Below are 7790 nucleotides of genomic sequence, written 5' to 3' on the forward strand. Positions count from 1 at the left end.
CCAAATGCACATCCATGCTCATTTGCAAGGTAACTCTGTTTTGCCTAAAGTACCACTAAACATTATCACTAAAGGACCATTGGGATGTGGTTTCATTCTATCTCTCTAATGGATTTTCCCCACTCAAATACTCAAGTGTTACAATTGTTCTAATTATTAAAATCATAGCTTTTTTCTTTAATAACCCTAATATTAGAGTTTGAATTGAGTGTTTTGTTCCCCTTAAATAGGTGTTCTTACCACTTTGTCATGCCCCCAGCCCTAAGTAATCCTGATTATTTTTCAGCTAGAAAATGGCTTCCTACTTGTGTATGAACTTGGCCTCAGTCCACTTGATGTTATTCTACCTGGAATTTAGAATAACAGGTGCATGGCATTGTGTACAGAACTTTCTGTTCCGTCTGGGCTTTTGCCACTATCCTCACAACATTGCACTCCCATGTAGTCACGAATTTCATAAGCTTGTCATACCTGATTTTTTTTCTAAATCTTTCATTTCCTGCAGGTTCTTGAGTAATGAATTAATTTGTGTTTTCTTGGGTTGTTTATTTCATTTGAATCTATGTGTTGAGTTGTTCCTCACTTTTCCTTTTGTTTCTTTCCCTCAAGTTCTTACCTAAAGTGCTGAGAAACCAATTCTTCTTTCTCAAGATAGTTAGGGTGAACATTATTTATTCCAAAGCAATTTCAGTATCTATGAATGGTATACACATGCTAACCGCTGAGAAGGGTGTTTTTATTTTTATGGCAGTCTTTGGCATACACAGACAGATCATGAAATATATGAAGAAAATAAAACTACAGATGAATGCCAAGAGGAGAATAAGCTATTATTAATTGTTTGACAGAGGTTTCTCTTCTAGTGAAAGAAATATATTGCTTGATGCAGGATTTCACAAAATCATATTGCTAGGAGGAACCTAAAAAATCATCTAATACTATAGACTTGAAAGTGATGAATTGACTTCCTGAATAATTTACTTTTGTGTCAAATAAAAGCAGGCTTCCAAAAAGAGAGTTGATTTTAGAGAAACATGATGAATTTTATGTAAATATGTCCTTAGCTGATTTTGTTAATTTGTGAACTAATACAGGGAAATAAAGTACAGCAAGATAAAAAAATATAAACTTCACATTGAAATACTCATTTGTGTTTTTGTATGTGTGCATGCATGTGCGAGTACACACACGCACATCTGCATGTGTTGCAGAGCTTCTGCAAGGCAAAGGACATAGCTAGCAAGATCGATAGAAAGCCAACGGATTGGGAGATGATCTTCATTAGCCATATAATGGACAAGGGTCTCATCTAAAATATACCTGGAACTCAAAAAATTAAATCCCCCAACAACAAATCCTCAGAGAAACAACTGCCCAATAAATAAGTGGGCTAAAGACTTAAAGGGAAACTCTGAAGATGAAAGAAGGATGGCTGATAGACATATGAAGAAATGCTCAACCTCTCTAGCTATAAAAGAAATGCAAATCAACCCAACATTGAGATACCACCTCAGCCCAGTTAGAATGGCTATAATCAAGAATTCTAATAACAACAGATACTGGAGGACATGGGGACAGAAGGGAATCTTAGTGCATTGTTAGTGGGAGTGTAAACTTGTACAACCACTTTGGAAAGTAGTATGGAGGTTCCTCAAAAGACTCCACATAGAGCTCCCCTATTTCCCAGCAATCCCACTTTTCGTCATTTACCCAAATTATCACAAACAAGACCATACTAAAGTTTCCAGCACAAATATGTTTATGGAAACATTATTTATAATAGGTAAGATATGTAACCAACCCAGATGCCTCTCATTAGATGAATGGATCTAGAAAATGTGGTCGATATACACAATGAAATTCTATGCCTGTATCAGAAAGAATAACATTGCCCCGTTTGTTAGGAAATGGAAAGACTTGGAAACAATTAAGTGAAGTAAGCCAGGCCCAAAAATATAGGTCCCATGGTTTCCCTTATTTGCAAAAACTAGTATATTTTTGAGACAAGCAGAAAAGGTAAGATAAGTTCATGTTAGGTGAAATGAACCCCAAGATAATTATTGATATGCTTTTTTTCTTTCTTGCAATTGTTTCTAACATATTTGTAAGATTATTTCTTTGTTGCTTTGTATGTCCCTACCCCATGGTATAAACCCCTACTTCCATTTTATTTGATATTGTTATAATTTGTGGAGGGAATGGGCAAAACCCAACCTTTAAATACGGATACGTCGGACCCATTGCAACAATGAGCTATACAAGTCATTATGTCCAAGAAGGAACTTTACAACTTTTTCTGTTGGGGGGGTGGAGAGGGGAGATGGGAAGGGATGAGAAGTGGAAGCAGGAGGAGGCAACAATGCTTGGTAAGAAATGTACTCATTACCTTACCCATGTAATTGAAACCCCTCTGTACGGTATTTTGGAAAAACAATTTTTAAGTTTGTCAGAATAATGTCAAAAATTTTTGACAGAATAATCATTAGTGTCTCGCCTAGAATCTGGATATGGTTAGTAACTCTAGAGGATTTTCTCATGCTTTCAAAATTTTCGTAAACATATACAATAGAAGTCAAATGAGGTGGTTTATACCTATAATCCTAGCTACTCTGAAAATAGAAATGTCGATAGTTACAGTTCAAGGTCAAGTTGGAAAACATAAAAGAGACCTCCAGCTCAATCAATAAAAGCTAGGTGTGCCAATGAGTGGCTGTCATGCTACCTATGTTGAACATAAACTAGGAAATTCACTATCCAGGTAGCTTAAAAATAAACAAATATAAGATTCTATCTCAAAAATAATCAAAGAAAAATTACTGGATGTGACATGGTTCAAGTGGTCAGAGGCCTGCCTGGCAAATGCAAGGCTCTGAATTTGAATCCAAGTATTTACCTCAAAAAATTAAAAGTAAACAATGTGAATTATTTCTCCAGATCACTTCTCAGTGCAATTATTGTATGTATTCTTCAAATAATCTGGTAGTGAAGGCAGAGAATTGATTAAACCAGCTCAATATAATAGGTGAAATGAACCCCAAGTTAAGAATTGAAATGTATTTTTTCCTTTCTTGCAATTGTTTCTAACGTATTTATCAGATTATTTCTTTGTACTGGGAACGCCTAGTTTCTTCATGGCTCACTCTTCATGGTGTGCTCATGTGGAACTATTCACCAATTAGGCCTTCTAGGCCCCGCGTTCAGATCCCAGCCCTGCCAAAAGATTCATCTTGATGTCAGAAGCAAATTGTTGCCCCTGTTTTCCTTTCCTGTGCAACTCCTGGGTCTCAGCTAGGATGGAGAATGCATGGGCCACCCTGTGGTCATGGGAATAAGTTGTTATACATGTCAGCTGAGTTATACCTGTCATCATATACTCAAAAAATACACAATACATCCATGAATACCATACAAAACAAAGACAAGAAATACACTTAATATACGATGCAGTATACACACGGATGTGAATATACATCCCATGTTTCAATGATGCATTGAGGACTATTTTGGCCTCTCTGGGACTCAATCTCAGTTACTGGTAACAGCCCAGCTCCTTCTTGGCTCACAGTCTGGTGTGTTCACGTGAACCCATTGGGAATTTGGGCCTCCTAGGCCTTGAGTTCGAATCCCAGCACTGCCAAAAATTCACCTTGATGTGAGAAGCCAGTCGTTGCACCCGTTTTCATGTGCTGTGCAAATTCTGGTTCTCAGCTAGGATAGAGAAGGTATAAACAACTCTATACTCATGGGAATAGGTTGTCTTCCAGATCACCACAGTGATATCTGTCAACCTATACTCAAGAAAATACACAATAGTTTTCATCATAGAGGTCCTTCACTTCTTTGATTAAGTTAATTCCTAGGTATTTTATTTTTTGTGGGGTTATTACAAATGGAGTTGCTTTCCTAATTTCATCCAAACTTTTCTCATTGTTGGCATAAAGAAAAGTCATTGATTTTGTGGGGTTAATTTTATACCCTGCTACTTTGTCAAAGTTTTGAAACAGCTTGAGTAATTTGGGAGTGGAGTCTATGGGATTATTTAAATACAAGATCATGTCATCTGCAAAGAGGGAGAGTTTTATTTCTTTTTCCATATTTGGATCCCCTTTATGTACGCATCTTGTCTTATTGTTGTAGCTAAGCATTCTAATACTAGATTGAAGAGAAGTGAAAGCTTTAAAAACTTGAAAAAGGATATCAAAACAGAACTTAGAAAATGGCAAAACCTTCCATGCTCCTGGATTGGAAAGATTAACATCGCGAAAATGGCAATACTTCCCAAAGCTATCTACAAATTCCATGCAATACCTCTCAAAATTCCAACCTCATTCTTCAAGGAAATAGAAGAGGCAATCCAAAAATTCATATGGAACAATAAAAGACCCCGAATAGCAAAAACAATCCTCAACGCAAAGAACACTGCTGGAGGAATATCAATACCAAATTTCAAACTCTACTATAAAGTCATAGTAATCAAAACAGCTTGGTACTGGCACAACAACAGACCTCAGGACCAATGGAATAGAATTGAAAACCCAGAAATGAACCTACAGACCTATAGCCATCTAATTATAAGGGAGCTAAAAAAATAGAATGGAAGGAAGACAGCCTATTCAGTAAATGGTGCTGTCAAATTGGTTAACTACTTGTAGAAAACTAAAACTAGATCGTTAAGTATCACCTTGCACTAGAATCAACTCCAAATGGATCAAAGACCTCAGAGTCAAAGCAGACACTCTGGAAACATTACAGGAGAAACCCTAGGTCTCCTTGGTGCAGGCCGAAATTTTCTTAATAGAGACCCAGAAACACAACAAATCAAAGAAAAGTTGGACAAATGGGATTGCATGAAGTTGCAGAGCTTCTGCATGGCAAAGGACATAGCTAGCAAGATCAATAGAAAGCCCACAGATTGAGAGATCTTCACTAGCCATACAACGGACAAGGGTCTCATATCTAAAATATACTTCTAATTCAAAAAATTAAATCCTCCAACAAGAAATCCTCAAAGAAAGAACTGCCCAATAAATAAGTGGGCTAAAGACTTAAAGAGAAACTTCTCTGAAGAAGAAAGAAGGATGGCCAATAGACACATGAAGAAATGCTCAACCTCCCTAGCCATAACATAAATGCAAATCAAAACAACATTGAGATACCGGCTCACCCCAGTTAGAATGGCAAAAATCAAGAACTCTATAACAACAGATGCTGGAGGGGATGTGGACAGAAGGGAATCTTACTTCATTGTTGGTGGGAGTGTAAACTTGTTCAAACCCGTTAGAAAGCAGTATGGAGGTTTCTCAAAGGACTCCACATAGAACTCCCCTATGACCCAGCAATCCCACTTTTGGGCATTTACCCAAATGTTTACAAACAAGACCACACTAAAGCTTCCAGCACAACTATGTTTATTGCAGCATTATTTACCATAGCTAAGGTATGGAACCAACCCAGATGCCCCTCAGTAGATGAATGGATCAAGAAAATGTGGTATATATACACAATGGAATTCTATGCCTCCATCAGAAAGAATGACATTGCCCAATTTGTTAGGAAATGGAAAGACTTCGAAAAAATTATTTTAAGTGAAGTAAGCCAAGTCCAAAGAAACATAGATCCCATGGTTTCGCTTATTTGCAATATCTAGTATATGTCTGAGTCAAGCAGAAAATGTCAGATAAGGTGATGTTAGAGAAATGAACCCTAAGATATGTATTCAAATGTTTTTTTCTTTCATGCAATTGTTTCTAATTCATTTATAATATTATTTCTTTGTTGCTTTGTATGTCCTTCCCCTACAGTATAAACCCTGCTTTCACTGTATTTGCTGTCAGTACAATTTTTGGAGGAGAAGGGGAAAAACAAGTCGTTTAAGGATAACTGTGGACCCGTTACAACAATGAGAAGTACAAGTTTTCATGTCGAAAACGAACTTTACAACTTTGGTGTGTGGGTGGGGAGGATAGGGTAGGAGAGGGAGGAGGCTGGGAAGACATGTGAAGGGTAGACAAAGGAGGAGGCTGCAATGCTTGATAAGAAATGTACTCATTATCTTGTCCATGTAATTGTAACCCCTCTGTACAGTATGTTCGCAATAAAAAATAAAAATTAAAAAAAAAGAAAATACACAATACATCAATGAATAAGACACAATATAAAGAGAATGACTACACCAAATGCAAGATGTCGCCCACCCATATTTGGAAATATATATCCTTTGTTTAATTATGAATTTATGACTATACTGGCCCCCACCAGGACTCCATCTCAGGTCCGAGAAATGGCTTAACTCCTTAGTGGCTCATAGGCTGGTGTGCTCACCATGATCCATTCACCAATTGGGCCTGCTAGGCTTTGAGTTCAAATTCCAGCACTGCCAAAGATTCATTCTGATGTGAAAAGCCTAGGGTTGCACACGTTTTCCTGTTCTGTGAATGTCTTGGGTCTCATTGAGGATGGAAAATGTTATATAAGCAACTCAATAGCCATGGGAATAGGTTGTCATCCATGTAAGCACAGTTATATCTGTCAACATATTCAATAAAATGCACAATACATCCATGAATAAGATAAATAAAAAATTAATAAAAGTATAAATACACTCAATGCAAGATGCATAACACACCTGTAGGTAAAGAGAGATCCTATGTTTAAAAAAGGTGGGCTTGCTATTTTGTTCAGTGCTGGGGCTTCAAATCAGGTCCTGGACCAGGCCTGACATTCTAGTCTTCAAGGATGGTGGGCTTCCCCTTCCTCCTCAGTGCAACAGTGCTATCCAAACCTTAGTTTAAATCCCAGCATTCACAAAAGATTCATCCTGTTGTCAGAAGCCAGTTGTTGTAAACGTTTTCTTCTCCTGTGTAAGTCCTGAGTCTCAACTAGGAAGGGGAATTCATAGGCAGCCCTATAACCATGGGAACAGGTTGTCATCCATTTCAGCACAGTTAAACCTGTCACCTTACTTAGTCAAATACAAAATACCTCCATGAAGTAAAGACAAAATAAGGAGAAGTTCACCGAACTTCTACAAGATGCTGTACACACATGTTTGTCAATATAGATCATATGTTTAAAGTATGAATTCATGACTATAGTGGACCACCCTGGTGATCAATGTCAGATCCTGGGAATGGCCTAGCTCATTAGTTGCTCACAGGTTAGTGTGTTCACCTTGACTTATTGGCCAGTTGGCCCTACTAGGCCCTGAGTTAAGATCCCAGCACTACCAACAAGTGAATCGTGGAGTAAGAAGCCAAGTGTGAATCTTGGTTTCCTTTTCTCTGAATATCCTTGGTGATCCTGAGAATCCTGGCATGATGGAGAACATTTCTATAAATCTAGATGCTCTGTGAAAGGATGTCATCAATGTAATACATGGAAGGGGTTTCATCATAGTACAATCAATGGTAAATAAATTAATAAACAAAAAATACAAGAACAACCACACCAAACATGTATGGACTGAACATCTATAGGTAAGTATCAATCCTATCTTTACAATGTGTATAAATAGTATGTTTCCGGGGCTGTTGCTTGAATTCAGGACTAGTGAACAGGCCTGACTTTCTTATCTTCATCCCCATTGCTGTAGGTTTACCCAGATCCTGAGTTCAAATCCAAAAGCTGGAAGAATAAACAGCGTGAATTGCAAGCCAGGGAGCTAAATTTTTTTAATTTTACTTTTCTCAATACGGTGCTTGAACTCAGGTCGTGGCAACTCTGCCTCAGCTTTGATCACCCTAGGCTGGGGTACAGCCACTAGATCTGCAGCTCCTCCTGGGACCCTAGAC

The sequence above is a fragment of the Dipodomys spectabilis genome, unplaced genomic scaffold (genome assembly GCF_019054845.1).
Source record: "Dipodomys spectabilis isolate Male_0828 unplaced genomic scaffold, ASM1905484v1 ptg000155l, whole genome shotgun sequence".
In the NCBI taxonomy this organism is placed as follows: Eukaryota; Metazoa; Chordata; class Mammalia; order Rodentia; family Heteromyidae; genus Dipodomys; species Dipodomys spectabilis.